Source organism: Triturus cristatus, chromosome 4_1, assembly GCF_964204655.1.
Source record: "Triturus cristatus chromosome 4_1, aTriCri1.1, whole genome shotgun sequence".
In the NCBI taxonomy this organism is placed as follows: Eukaryota; Metazoa; Chordata; class Amphibia; order Caudata; family Salamandridae; genus Triturus; species Triturus cristatus.
In genome coordinates this window covers 219,837,516-219,851,937 of record NC_140585.1, presented here as the reverse complement: position 1 = coordinate 219,851,937, position 14,422 = coordinate 219,837,516, and positions in this window count along the sequence as shown.

Here is a 14,422-nt window from a genome sequence, read left to right as displayed (position 1 = left end):
AGTCGTAGGTCAGGCGGGGCGGCGGGGGAGGTGGGGGTCGCGGAGGCCAGGGGTTGTGGCACTGGGCGCGGTCCAGGCGCGGACGGGCGCAGACGGGCTTGCCTTAGGCGCGCCTTCGGCACCCACCCCTCACATATCTCTGACCACTGCTGGGAGTGATAGGCACCCACCCCTCACATGTCTCTGTCCACTGCGGGGAGTGATAGGCACCCACCCCCATGTCTCTGTCCACTGCTGGGAGTCCTCTGCACCCACCCCTCACATGTCTCTGTCCACTGCTGGGAGTGATAGCCACCCACCCCTCACATGTCTCTGTCCACTGCTGGGAGTGATAGGCACCCACCCCTCACATGTCTCTGTCCACAGCTGGGAGTGATAGGCACCCACCCCCATGTCTCTGTCCACTGCTGGGAGTCCTCTGCACCCACCCCTCACATGTCTCTGTCCACTGCTGGGAGTGATAGGTACCCACCCCCATGTCTCTGTCGACTGCTGGGAGTCCTCTGTACCCACCCCTCACATGTCTCTGTCCACTGCTGGGAGTGATAGGCACCCACCCCTCACATGTCTCTGTCAACTGCTTGGAGTGATAGGCACCCACCCCCATGTCTCTGTCCACTGCTCGGAGTCCACTGCACCCACCCCTCACATGTCTCTGACCACTGCTGGGAGTCCTCTGCACCAACCCCTCACATGTCTCTGACCACTGCTGGGACTGATAGGCACCCACCCCTCACATGTCTCTATCCACTGCTGGGAGTGATATGCACCCACCCCATGTCTCTGTCCACTGCTGGTATTCCTCTGCACCCACCCCTCACATGTCTCTGTCCACTGCTGGGAGTCCTCTGCACCCACCCCTCACAAATCTCTGTCCACTGCTGGGAGTGATAGGCACCCACCACTCACATTTCTCTGTCCACTGCTGGGAGTCCTCTGCACCCACCCCTCACATATCTCTGTCCACTGCTGGGAGTGATAGGCACCCACCACTCACATGTCTCTGTCCACTGCTGGGAGTGATAGGCACCCGCCCCCATGTCTCTGTCGACTGCTGGGAGTCCTCTGCACCCACCCCTCACATGTCTCTGTCCACTGCTGGGAGTGATAGGCACCCACCCCTCACATGTCTCTGTCCACTGCTGGGAGTGATAGGCACCCACCCCCATGTCTCTGTCCACTGCTGGGAGTCCTCTGCACCCACCCCTAACATGTCTCTGACCACTGCTGGGAGTCCTCTGCACCCACCCCTCACAGGTCTCTGTCCACTGCTGGGAGTCCTCTGCACCCACCCCTCACATATCTCTGTCCACTGCTGGGAGTGATAGGGACCCACCACTCACATGTCTCTGTCCACTGCTGGGAGTGATAGGCACCCACCCCCATGTCTCTGTCGACTGCTGGGAGTCCTCTGCACCCAACCCTCACATGTCTCTGTCCACTGCTGGGAGTGATAGGCACCCACCCCTCACTTGTCTCTGTCCACTGCTGGGAGTGATAGGCACCCACCCCCATGTCTCTGTCCACTGCTGGGAGTCCTCTGCACCCACCCCTCACATGTCTCTGTCCACTGCTGGGAGTCCTCTGCACCCACCCCTCACATATCTCTTTCCACTGCTGGGAGTGATAGGCACCCACCACTCACATGTCTCTGTCCACTGCTGGGAGTCCTCTGCACCCACCCCTCACATATCTCTGACCACTGCTGGGAGTGATAGGCACCCACCCCTCACATGTCTCTGTCCACTGCTGGGAGTGATAGGCACCCACCCCCATGTCTCTGTCCACTGCTGGGAGTCCTCTGCACCCACCCCTCACATGTCTCTGTCCACTGCTGGGAGTCCTCTGCACCCACCCCTCACATATCTCTTTCCACTGCTGGAAGTGATAGACACCCACCACTCACATGTCTCTGTCCACTGCTGGGAGTCCTCTGCACCCACCCCTCACATATCTCTGACCACTGCTGGGAGTGATAGGCACCCACCCCTCACATGTCTCTGTCCACTGCTGGGAGTGATAGGCACCCACCCCCATGTCTCTGTCCACTGCTGGGAGTCCTCTGCACCCACCCCTCACATGTCTCTGTCCACTGCTGGGAGTGATAGCCACCCACCCCTCACATGTCTCTATCCACTGCTGGGAGTGATAGGCACCCACCCCTCACATGTCTCTGTCCACAGCTGGGAGTGATAGGCACCCACCCCCATGTCTCTTTCCACTGCTGGGAGTCCTCTGCACCCACCTGTTGGACCCGGCCTCGTGGCGTGGTCCCGAACCCTCCTACCCGACCCGACAAGGGCAGCCCCCACCCTTCGGGGTACCTCCGGATTGTACCTTGCTACCTGCACCCGCCTACGCGACACAGCTCGCACCGGCCTCGGCCCCAGCGAAGCCCCGACATCGAGGCACCAAGATCCGGCCAGGGGGCACCAAGTGGCCACTCCACCGATCCCGGAGGAGGGGAGTTTCGATGGGACCCCCAAACGGTCCCCAACGCCTGGTTTCGATCGCCCTCCGGCCTTCCTGGGCGCTGGCGCCTCTCCCGCTGGGTGTCTGGCCTCTCCCATCCCGGCCCCTCCGCCCCCCAGGCGCAAGGGTCCGGACATCAAAGGGGTCCAGACCTATATCTGGGGCAGCCTCAAACCAGGACGGCGGTTGTATCCTGGAGTCAAGAGCCCTTCTGATCGGATCGCGGCTGACCCTACGGAGAAAGACTCATTACTGGGAACTTGGACCTCTGAGCCCTGCTGACTGCGTCGCGGCTCCCCCCTTGTGCTGAGAAGAAGACCCTCACGGAACATCGGAGCCCTGCTGACCTCGTCGCGGCTCGACCTCGCAGAAGTAGACCATCGGAGCCCTGCTGACCTCGTCGCGGCTCGACCTCGCAGAAGTAAACCATCGGAGCCCTGCTGACCTCGCCGCGGCTCGACCTCACCGCAGCAATCCCCCGAACCGTGCGGACGACGTCCCGGCTCCCAGAACCCCCCCGGCTCGAGGATTGAGAGCTAGGCGCAGGGTGTCCAGTACCAGGCTAAGACTGAGACTGTCCCGCTACCCCATCCCAAACCAGACTTTGAGACCCTCTCGGATCCCTCGATCCACCTGTAAATATTGCCACAGAAACCTGCCTTGATAACCGATAAAATCTTATAAGAATAAATACCCTGGCTGTGTCCCTTTGTGGTGGTGGGGTTGCTTGGCTGATACGATCAGAGGAGAAGGACCTCGCCCAGTAGGCTTCTCAGCGGCGCTCGGCTACTCGCCTACGGAGCGGTGGCCCTCGAGGTGGTCAGTCCGACACCATCGGGCTCCCGGAGGGCGCCCTTCTAACATTGGTGGCCAGCGGTGCGATCCGAGCCCGACGCAGATCGTGCAGCGAGTAACTCACCCACTACCTACCTAGACACAGGGTAACCATGAACGACCAGCAGACCACCAAAACCACGGAGTTCCGACAAGAACGGTTGAAGGAATATACACATAAGGAACTAAAACAGTTTTGTAAAGACAAAGGCATCGCAACCACCGGATTAAACACAAAAGAGGACCTGCAAAAAGCCCTAAAGGCCTGGGTAGAGTCCGAAGCGGCCTCCCCCCAAACCGAAGAAAACCCAGTGCCAAACGTACACCGGCAACCAACCACAGCCCCGGCAGAGGGGAGGACAACCAGCATAGAGACCGGCCTCTCCCCGGAAGAGATATGAGAACGGGAGAGGGTCAGGACCCACGAGTTAGAGCTCGCCCGACTCCGCCTGGACGGCGAACTCCTACTAGCCGAAAAGAAATTGGCCCTAGAGCAACTGCGGCTGCAGGAAGAGATAGAGGAGAAAAAGCGGCACCAAGAACTGGAAGAGAGGAGGCTAACCCTCGAGCATGAGCGGGCCCTTAAAGAACTTGAAATCAAGTCCAGAAATGGAGAGACCGGCACCCCCGGAAACCGAGACACCCCCACACCGGTCAAGGCGAAAGTACATATCCCCAAGGATGTCTTCAAAGAGTACTACAAGAACGACGACATCCAACAATGGTTCAAGGCCTACGAAGTAGCCATGACCGCCCATCGGGTACCCCGGAAAGATTGGGGTGCCGGCCTATGGGGACGGTTCCTCAGCAAAGGCAGAGACACCCTGCTACAGCATCCAGACGCAGTGATGACCTCTTATGACCATATGGAGGCCCTGCTCACCCGCTATGGGCTCACCCCCGAGATGTACCGCCAACACTTCCGGGACTGCAAGAAGCTCCCCGGTACCACCTGGGTGGAATACGTAGACTTTTTTAGCAGAGCCCTGGAAGGTTGGATCAAGGGCAGCAAGGTCGCCTCCTACGAACAACTGTTCGACCTCATTGTATGGGAGCACCTCTCCAACAACTGCTTCATCGAGCTGAGACAGCACCTCCTCGAGAGCAAGCTGACCGAGCCGCGGAAGCTCGCCGCCGAGGCCGATCGATGGGTGAACACCCGGGTCCCTCGGAACTCGATGGGGGAGTACCAGCGGAACCCCACGGGGCCCCCCCGCCAGCGGGGCGGAGGAGGGGGATCAAACAGAAACAGAGACTTTCCAGCGGGGCCACCCCGGAGTCCTCCCCGGGGACCGCACGTCCCCGTCCCTCGCCCGAAGAGGGGCCCCCCCAGCCCGACCAGGGCCTTGACCGACGGTGACGTGCTACAACTGCCAACAACCAGGGCACTATGCCAGTGACCCTACCTGCCCCGTGAACCGACGGGCGGGGACCACAGGGCCACCCCCCCGCCAGCTGGCGGCCGCTGCCCTGGGGGAAGGGGGAGAAGAGGAAGAGAACTACGACGCTGGACCAACCGAGTGGGAACCCGCCGCCATGACATTAGTCTGCCTGGGTAGCCGGGAGATGGAACCCCGGGCTCCCATCCCGAGCAACACCCAGAAGTACCAACAGTGGGTCACCATTAATGGACGCCGGGCCGAAGCCCTCCGAGACACCGGAGCCAGCGTGACAGCCGTCTGCTGCCACTTGGTGACCCCCGAACAGATCTTGCCTAATGTACTGTGCCCCGTCCGGTCGGCAGACAACACTGAGAGCTTGTGCCAGATGGCCCGGATCCTCTTCAAGTGGGGGGGAGTGTCGGGCATGCTGAAGGTCACCATCCGCGACGACGCCCCCGTGGACTGCTTCCTCGGGAACGATCTGGAAAGTTCCCCCTGGGCCCACATTGAGCGCCGAGAGCATCTGGGGATGCTGGGACTGCCCGAATGGGTCTGCGCGACCACCCGGTCCACGACCGCCCGGGCCATCAACCGAGCGTCGAGGTCCCCCCCGAAGAGCCGAAATGGCCCGAACCACCAGCCCCCTCCGTCGAAGAAGAAGCCGACACCGAGGCCGGGCCGCCAGAACTCCCCCCGGACGAGGTCGCCGCGCTCGGAGACCTCCCCGAACTCGCCCAATGGCACCAAGAAGGTGGCCCCACAAGGGAGCAGTTCCGCCAAGAACAAAAGACCTGCCCCTCCCTCGAAGGGACCCGACAGCAAGCAGCCGCCCAGGCCGCCGGAGACCAGGCGGGGACCCACTGGGTCTATTGGGACAATGACCTCCTCTACAGCGAGCAGAAGACCGCAGAATTGGGGGCCAGCCGCGTGCTGGTGGTCCCCCTCAGATTCCGGGACTTCCTCCTCAATCTGGCGCATGATGTGCCCCTCGCCGGGCACCTGGGACAGGACAAAACATACAGCCGCCTGGTGACCCACTTCTACTGGCCCCGCATGCGGAAAGACGTGGACAATCATTGCCGGACCTGCCCGACCTGCCAAGCCAGCGGGAAGAGCGGGGGAAGGGTCAAAGCCCCTCTCCAGCCCTTTCCAATAGTCAACACCCCGTTCGAGCGAGTGAGGATCGACATCGTGGGGCCCCTGGACCCCCGAACCTCCCAGGGGCATCGCTTCATCCTCGTCCTGGTCGACCATGCCACCCGATACCCCGAGGCCATCCCTCTCCGAACAGTGACGGCCCCTGTGGTGGGCCGGGCCTTGATGGGAATCTTCTCCCGAGTAGGCTTCCCCCGGGAGGTGGTGAGCGACCGAGGCACCAACTTTATCTCGAAGTATATGCGGTCCCTGTGGCAACAGTGCGGGGTCACCTACAAATTCACCACCCCATACCACCCCCAGGGGAACGGTCTAGTCGAACGATTTAACCGGACATTGAAAGGGATGATAAAAGGCCTGGAGGAGCCCCTGAGACGCAAGTTGGACGTCCTGCTGCCCTGCCTCCTGTTTGCCTATCGGGATCTCCCGCAAAAGTCCCTGGGGTTCAGCCCCTTCGAACTCCTGTACGGACACCCTGTCCGAGGCCCTCTCAGCCTGGTCAAGGAAGGCTGGGAGACCACCATCCAAGATGCTCCCCCCGACGTCTATCGGTACCTCCTGACCCTGCGAAACCAAACCCGGAAATTCAGGGAACTGGCCGAAGCCAACCTCGAGGCCAGCCAGGAGGAGATGAAACGCTGGTATGACCAGAACGCCTCCTCCATCGAGTTCGTGCCCGGCCAGCGGGTCTGGGTCATGTCGCCCGTCGACCCCTGTGCCCTCCAAGACAAGTGGACCGGGCCCTTCAAGGTGGTCGAGAAGAAGAGCCCCGTCACCTACCTGGTCGACCTGGGATCCCCCAGGAACCCCCTCCGGGTCCTCCATGCCAACAGGCTCAAACCCCACTTTGCCCGAACAGAACTTAGCCTGTTGATGGCTACGGACGATGGGGCCGAGGACGACTCCGAGCCCTTACCCGACCTCCTGAAAACCTCCGAAAAGGACGGCTCCGTGGAGGGAGTCATCCTCTCCGCCACCCTGACTCCCGATCAGCGCCGAGAGTGTCAAGGACTGCTGCATCGCTTCGCTGCTCTCTTCTCCCTCACTCCCGGAGTCATACGATGGTGCGTCCACGACGTCGACACCGGGGACAGCCCCCCAGTGCGACACCGAGCCTACCGGGTCCCCGAGCGAGTGCGGGCCTGCATCCACGCCGAGGTCGCCAAGATGTTGGCCCTGGGGGTCATCGAACCCTCCGACAGTCCCTGGGCCAGCCCTGTGGTCCTGGTGCCGAAAGCTGCCGCCCCCGGCACCACCCCGGAGCTCCGGTTTTACGTGGACTATCGGGGATTGAATGCCGTCACCAAAACCGATGCCCATCCCATTCCTCGGGCAGATGAACTGATCGACCGCCTAGGAGCAGCCCGCTACCTTAGCACCTTTGACCTCACCGCCGGATACTGGCAGATCGGGCTCACCCCCGGCGCCCAAGAGCGTTCCGCTTTCTCCACCCCCGATGGCCATTACCACTTCCGAGTGATGCCCTTCGGCATGAAAAATGCCCCGGCGACCTTCCAGAGGCTGGTAAATAAGGTACTGGCCGGCCTAGAAGCGTTCAGCGCCGCCTACCTGGACGATATTGCGGTGTTCAGCAGCCACTGGGCCGAGCACCTGAGGCACCTCGGGGAGGTCCTGACCACCCTCCAAAGGGCAGGACTTACCGTAAAAGCCAGCAAGTGTCAAATAGGCCAAGGATCAGTAACCTATCTGGGACATCAAGTGGGGAGCGGCCATGTGGCTCCCCTCCAGCCAAAGATCGACGCCATCGTAGCCTGGGAGCCCCCAACCACCCAAACCGCTGTAAGGGCCTTCCTGGAAATCACGGGCTATTACAGGCGGTTTATTCGGAACTATGGAAGCATTGTGGGCCCCCTCACGGAGCTCACATCAAGGAAACAGCCCAAGAAGGTGCACTAGACGCCCCGCTGTCAGGCGGCCTTCGAGACCCTCAAGACAGCGATGTGTACCGCTCCCGTGCTACAAGCCCCCGACTACAGCAAGGAGTTTGTGGTGCAGACGGATGCCTCGGAGTGCGGAATCGGCTGTCTTGTCCCAAGTGAATTCTGAGGGGGTTGACCAGCCGGTGGCCTTCATCAGCCGGCGCCTGCTGCCCCGGGAGCAGAGATGGAGCACCATCGAACGAGAGGCCTTCGCCGTGGTGTGGGCCCTCAAGAAGCTCCGGCCCTACCTCTTTGGCACCCACTTCGGGTCCAAACCGACCACCGACCCTTGCGGTGGTTGATGCAGATGAGAGGCGAGAACCCGAAGTTGTTGCGATGGTCCATCTCTCTGCAGGGGATGGACTTCACTGTAGATCATCGGCCCGGCAACAACCACGCCAACGCCGACGGCCTGTCCCGCTTCTTCCGCCTCGGCGAGGAGAATCCCCAAGGCGATGGGTGACTCTCCCTGCCTTCAGCTGGGGGGGGGACGCCTGTTGGACCCGGCCTCGTGGCGTGGTCCCGAACCCTCCTACCCGACCAGACGAGGGCAGCCCCCACCCTTCGGGGTCCCTCCGGATTGTACCTTGCTACCTGCACCAGCCTATGCGACACGGCTCACACTGGCCTCGGCCCCAGCGAAGCCCCGACATCGAGGCACCAAGATCCGGCCAGGGGGCACCAAGTGGCCACTCCACCGATCCTGGAGGAGGGGAGTTTCGATGGGACCCCCAACCGGTCCCCAACGCCTGGTTTCGATCGCCCTCCGGCCTTCCTGGGCGCTGGCGCCTCTCCCGCTGGATGTCTGGCCTCTCCCATCCCGGCCCCTCCGCCCCCCAGGCGCAAGGGTCCGGACATCAAAGGGGTCCAGACCTATATCTGGGGCAGCCTCAAACCAGGACGGCAGTTGTATCCTGGAGTCAAGAGCCCTGCTGATCGGATCGCGGCTGACCCTACGGAGAAAGACTCATTACTGGGAACTTGGACCTCTGAGCCCTGCGTCGCGGCTCCCCCCTTGTGCTGAGAAGAAGACCCTCACGGAACATCGGAGCCCTGCTGACCTCGTCGCGGCTCGACCTCGCCGAAGTAGACCATCGGAGCCCTGCTGACCTCGTCGCGGCTCGACCTCGCAGAAGTAAACCATCGGAGCCCTGCTGACCTCGCCGCGGCTCGACCTCACCGCAGCAATCCCCCGAACCGTGCGGACGACGTCCCGGCTCCCGGAACCACCCCCGGCTCGAGGATTGAGAGCTAGGCGCAGGGCGTCCAGTACAAGGCTAAGACTGAGACTGTCCCGCTACCCCATCCCAAACCAGACTTTGAGACCCTCTCGGATCCCTCGATCCACCTGTAAATATTGCCACAGAAACCTGCCTTGATAACCGATAAAATCTTATAAGAATAAATACCCTGGCTGTGTCCCTTTGTGGTGGTGGGGTTGCTTGGCTGATACGATCAGAGGAGAAGGACCTCGCCCAGGAGGCTTCTCAGCGGCGCTCGGCTACTCGCCTACGGAGCGGTGGCCCTCGGGGTGGTCAGTCCGACACCATCGGGCTCCCGGAGGGCGCCCTTCTAACACCACCCCTCACATGTCTCTGTCGACTGCTGGGAGTGATAGCCACCCACCCCTCACATGTCTCTGTCCACTGCTGGGAGTGATAGGCACCCACCCCTCACATGTCTCTGTCCACAGCTGGGAGTGATAGGCACCCACCCCCATGTCTCTGTCCACTGCTGGGAGTCCTCTGCACCCACCCCTCACATGCCTCTGTCCACTGCTGGGAGTGATAGGTACCCACCCCATGTCTCTGTCGACTGCTGGGAGTCCTCTGTACCCACCCCTCACATGTCTCTGTCCACTGCTGGGAATGATAGGCACCCACCCCTCACATGTCTCTGTCCACTGCTGGGAGTGATAGCCACCCACCCCCATGTCTCTGTTCACTGCTGGGAGTCCTCTGCACCCACCCCTCACATGTCTCTGTCCACTGCTGGGAGTGATAGGCACCCACCCCTCACATGTCTCTGTCTACTGCTGGGAGTGATAGGCACCCACGCCTCACATGTCTTTGTCCACTGCTGGGAATCCTAGGCAGACACCCACCCACCCGCACCCTTGGTACAGTACACTGCTGTCCTGGCCATGAACACACCCCAATATACTGGTTATATGCTGCACCAGGCCCTAAGCCAACATTCGTGGCGTGTGTACGCCTTGTATCAAAAATGTACTGGTGCCCTAGGGGTACGAGTGATGTGGTCCGTACCCCCGCATTCATAGGTTGGGTACGGTCCGTACCACGCGTATCCCTACATCACCACTACAATGGTGGTACGCGCCGTACCCACGCTCTGAGGGCGTGGGTACGGCCTGTACCACCATAGTAGTGGTGATGTAGGGGTACGCGCTGTACCCACGCCCTCAGAGCGTTGGTACGGCCCGTACCACGCGTACCCCTACATCACCACTACAATGGTGGTACGGGCCGTACCCACGCTTTGAGGGCGTGGGTACAGCGCGTACCCCTACATCACCACTACAATGGTGGTACGGGCCGTACCCACGCCCTCAGAGCATGGGTACAGCCCGTACCACGCGTACCCCTACATGAAATGAAATGAAAAAGGAATTTGCTAAAGTGCACTGCTGCCAAGCGGCTTCCTGGCGCTGACACCTCGTCCAGACTCACAAGAACAGTCCCAGAGAGCTAGTTAGGGAAAGCTTGGGAAAACAGAAAAGTTTTAAGGGCTTTACGAAAGTGAGTGTAAATAGGAATAGAACGAAGGAAAAGAGGAAGACTGTTCCAAAACCGGGGGGCCAGGACTGAGAAACGAGTGCCACCAATGCGGGATTTACGGAATCGAGGGACATGGAGAAGAGAAAGTGAGGAGGAGCGAAGAGTGCGACTAGGAACGTGGGGAGCAATGAGAGAGTTGATGAAATAAGGAGCGGAACGGGCATGAGCCTGAAAAGCAAAACAAGCAAGTTTGAAATAGGATCTGAAATGCACGGGGAGCCAGTGGAGGCATTTAAGAGCAGGCGTGATGTGGGAGGTTTTGGTAAGACGAAGGATAAGGCGAGCCACCTGGTTTTGGATGGCCTGAAGGCGGCGGGTTTCGTAGGCAGGAATGCCAACGTACAGGCCATTCCCATAATCCAGGCGGGACGTGATGAGGGCAGTGATAATAGTTTTGAGGGCATCAACAGAAAAGAACCTTGAAATCTTACGAATTAAACGAAGGGAAAGAAAGCAAGAAGACACCACAGAACTTATATGGGCGTGCCGCTACAACGGCAGTGGGCGTGTACGCGTACCCATCACCACTACAATGGTGGTACGGGCCATACCCATGCCCTCAGAGCGTGGGTACGGCCCGTACCACCATTGTAGTGGTGATGTAGTGGTACGCGCCGTACCCACGCCCTCAGAGCATGGGTACGGCCCGTACCACCATTGTAGTGGTGACGGGTACGCGTACACGCCCACTGCCGTTGTAGCGGGACGCAGGGATTGGTGGACACGCCCCCTGTAATGTATGTACAGAATATGGTATTTTTAAAATTAGGTAGAGGTTATGTTTCCTGCCCCTCGCCCCCCCCCCCTTTGCCCCTGGGTGTTGTTCTGACCTTCTGCGGCGTGCGCGGCGGTTTCGGTGCACCAGGTCGTAGGCTAGGAGGGCCGGGATGACACGTAGGATGGGGTCCATGGCTGTCCGTCGCGTACCGGTGCTCCTTCTTCGCGTCATCCTCAATTTCCCGGGAGTTTTTGGCTGCCGTAAAATATTAGCCGTGCGGAGTGACGTAGGCACAAATCGTACTTGCTGGTCCGTAAAACGCTGCCTGACTCCGTCCGGACGTCACGTACGCGATGTCCCGGATCGGAATTGTGGGTATTTTTTCGCCGCACGTAGTTTTTTACGATTCGTACGGAAATGGTATTTCTGTACGAATCGTACTTGCTGCTTTGTAAGGAGGATTTCCCGGGTACGAGTCGTATGGAGAATACGCTTCGTACGACCATTCGTACCCGGGTTTTACAGGATCGGAATCGGCACCTAAGTGTCTTAAATACTAGAGAAACAATTAGCTAATGCTTGTTAGAAGGGTGAAGTAGATGGATGTGCTACTTTATCAACGGAAGTAGGGCAGAGGTAAGCGCTACTCTCGGGAAAGACGGAATTCTCGTGAGAAAGGTCTTTTTGCTGTTCTTTGGTTAGCGAAGTGGACAATGGAGATGTTTCTATGTTGTTACTAACAGAAGTGTAGAAATTGAAACAAAAACTTACGGAGCAGATTTGTAAAGGAGGGGTAGACAGAAGCAGGAGCAGGAGCTGCCGCAGCGGCTGCTGACGTCAGAACGACCGCGCTGGGATTGGACAGTCGGTCAGAACTGTGAAACGCTCCGGATTGGTACGTTAGTGTACGCCGTGCTAGGAGTGGAGAAATACAGGGTGACGTAGACGCTCCTTATTGGTGCGTTAGTGTAAGTCGCGCTGGTATTTGAGGATTGTGACAGTGACGTAGACGCTCTGAATTGGTGCGTTAGTGTGAGTCGCGCTGTGATAGGATAGACTAGCGGCACAGTCGTAAAGAGAGACTAGTGATACGCGAAAGGCAAGAAAATGTATTACGATCCCCCAGAAAAAGAGAGAAAAACATGGTTGGGAAGAATCAAGAAGTGGTTTAAGAAGGACAAACCAGTAAAGACTAGGGAAGGACAGTTACTTTCTCCACTGAAAACCCCTGCATCTTTTATGATTGCGAAATATGGGTATCATACTTGTATTTGGTTAGATAACTGGGTGAGATATACGAAGGAAGACGGAGTATTAGCTTTTCCAGAGCATTGTTCATTTAATTTGGCTGTTTTGAGAAATTTGAGAGAGAAAATGATGAATTTAGAACCAAGACCTAGACCGACGCAGTTTGAGGCTTTGACGGAATGGGAAGACGAAATGCATGAACGAGAGAGACAAAGAAATGGTAGAGGATATAGGTACCTGTTTGGAAGACCTTACGGACGTGAAACGCATAATGATCGAATGGGAAGATGGCGGGATGCGAGTATGACTGAGTGTGTGTTCCCTGTAAGAACTGTAGGAGAGAATGAAGGACGAAAGTGTGTAGAAAAGAGGCATAATGTGGAGACGAGAGGGTATGGAGTGAATGAGTCCGAGGATGATGTTCTTGATGATATGTTCTATAAAAATCCACCACCGTATCGATCAGAACCAGAAATATTAACTCCAAGTGCCCCAATGAGAGAAACCATGCGAATTATAAAATCGGAACCAGAATCCCTAAGTTTGAGTAAAAACAGTGCTACTAGGGAAGTAGAAAAGAGGTCGGAAGAAAAAACAGATGGAGAAAATTCTGTAGAATTAGCGAAAACAACCCTGGAATTAACTGAGAAAATAAGAGAATTGACTAAGACTCTAGAAGCGGTAACTGTTCCAGTAACAATAGGTCCAGTAATGCCTATTTTTGACCAACAGAAGGACAGTGAGCATTGTTTGACAGTACCTTACAGAAGTAATAAACCAGTAGAGCAACCAAGAGTGAGTCAGAATGAGAAACCATGGAGGCAGACTATGAGTGTAATGGAACCGAATTTTACAAATAATCCATTTGTAGATCAGAATTGTGCAGAGAGACGTATGACAATGATAGAGACAGTGTCAGAAACACAAAAAGATTTTGGACACGGAAGTATAGAAAAACCAGTAGGACCATCAACGGAAGAGTTAAGTGAATGGTTAAGAAGCTTGCAGAGGAAAGACAAAGAATCCCAATCAATTGATGTGGCCAAGTTACGAATGGTATTGGAAGAATTAATAGTAGGGACTATCCCAACAGAAAAATTGAAAACCTATCAGGATGAAGAATTACTATTTTTGTGCAAGAGTGTGACCTGGAGAGCAAAAAACTTATATGAAAGGTTAGAAGAAGTAGCAAATGAGATGGGCATTGATATTGAAAAAGTAAAAGCCTTGCAGAAACCATATCGAGTAGATTTCACTGAAAAGGCCATTGAGAATATGAACACCACAGGACGAATAGGTCAAATTAAGGACATAATCATTTTGCTGAGAAAATGGGGAGACGTGGATAAATGGAGAAGCAGGTGGTATAGAAAACGCGATGATGCCTCAGATAAGACATTTTCAGCATTTCCTGTAAGAGAAAAAGAGAAGGTAGTGACAGAATGCCCTATGAGAGAGATTCCAGGAGGAGGATATGTACATGTCCCATGGACAAGACAGGATATTTTGCCCTCGACTACGTGAAAAGCCCGTCGAGTGGTATAGGCAGGTAGACAGATTTGTGAAATTGTCTAAAGTATTATGGATTGATTTGAATAGTCTGTTTGACATACTTGTACCAGCAGATCTATGGAGTGCAAACTAATGATTAATTGGCCAACCCAGGAATATCCTAGGGATCCTAAAACAGGAGCTCCAGACCCCGAGGTAATGAATAAATATGAGCAGGTTATGATATTTCTTAAAAATAAAGTGCCCCCTAAAGAGACAGATTGGCTAAACATTGATCGAACATACCAGGAAAGTAAAGAGTCAGTACATGCATATTGCAAGAGGCTAATACTAGCTTTTAAGCTGTTTAGCTGAGATGAGAAT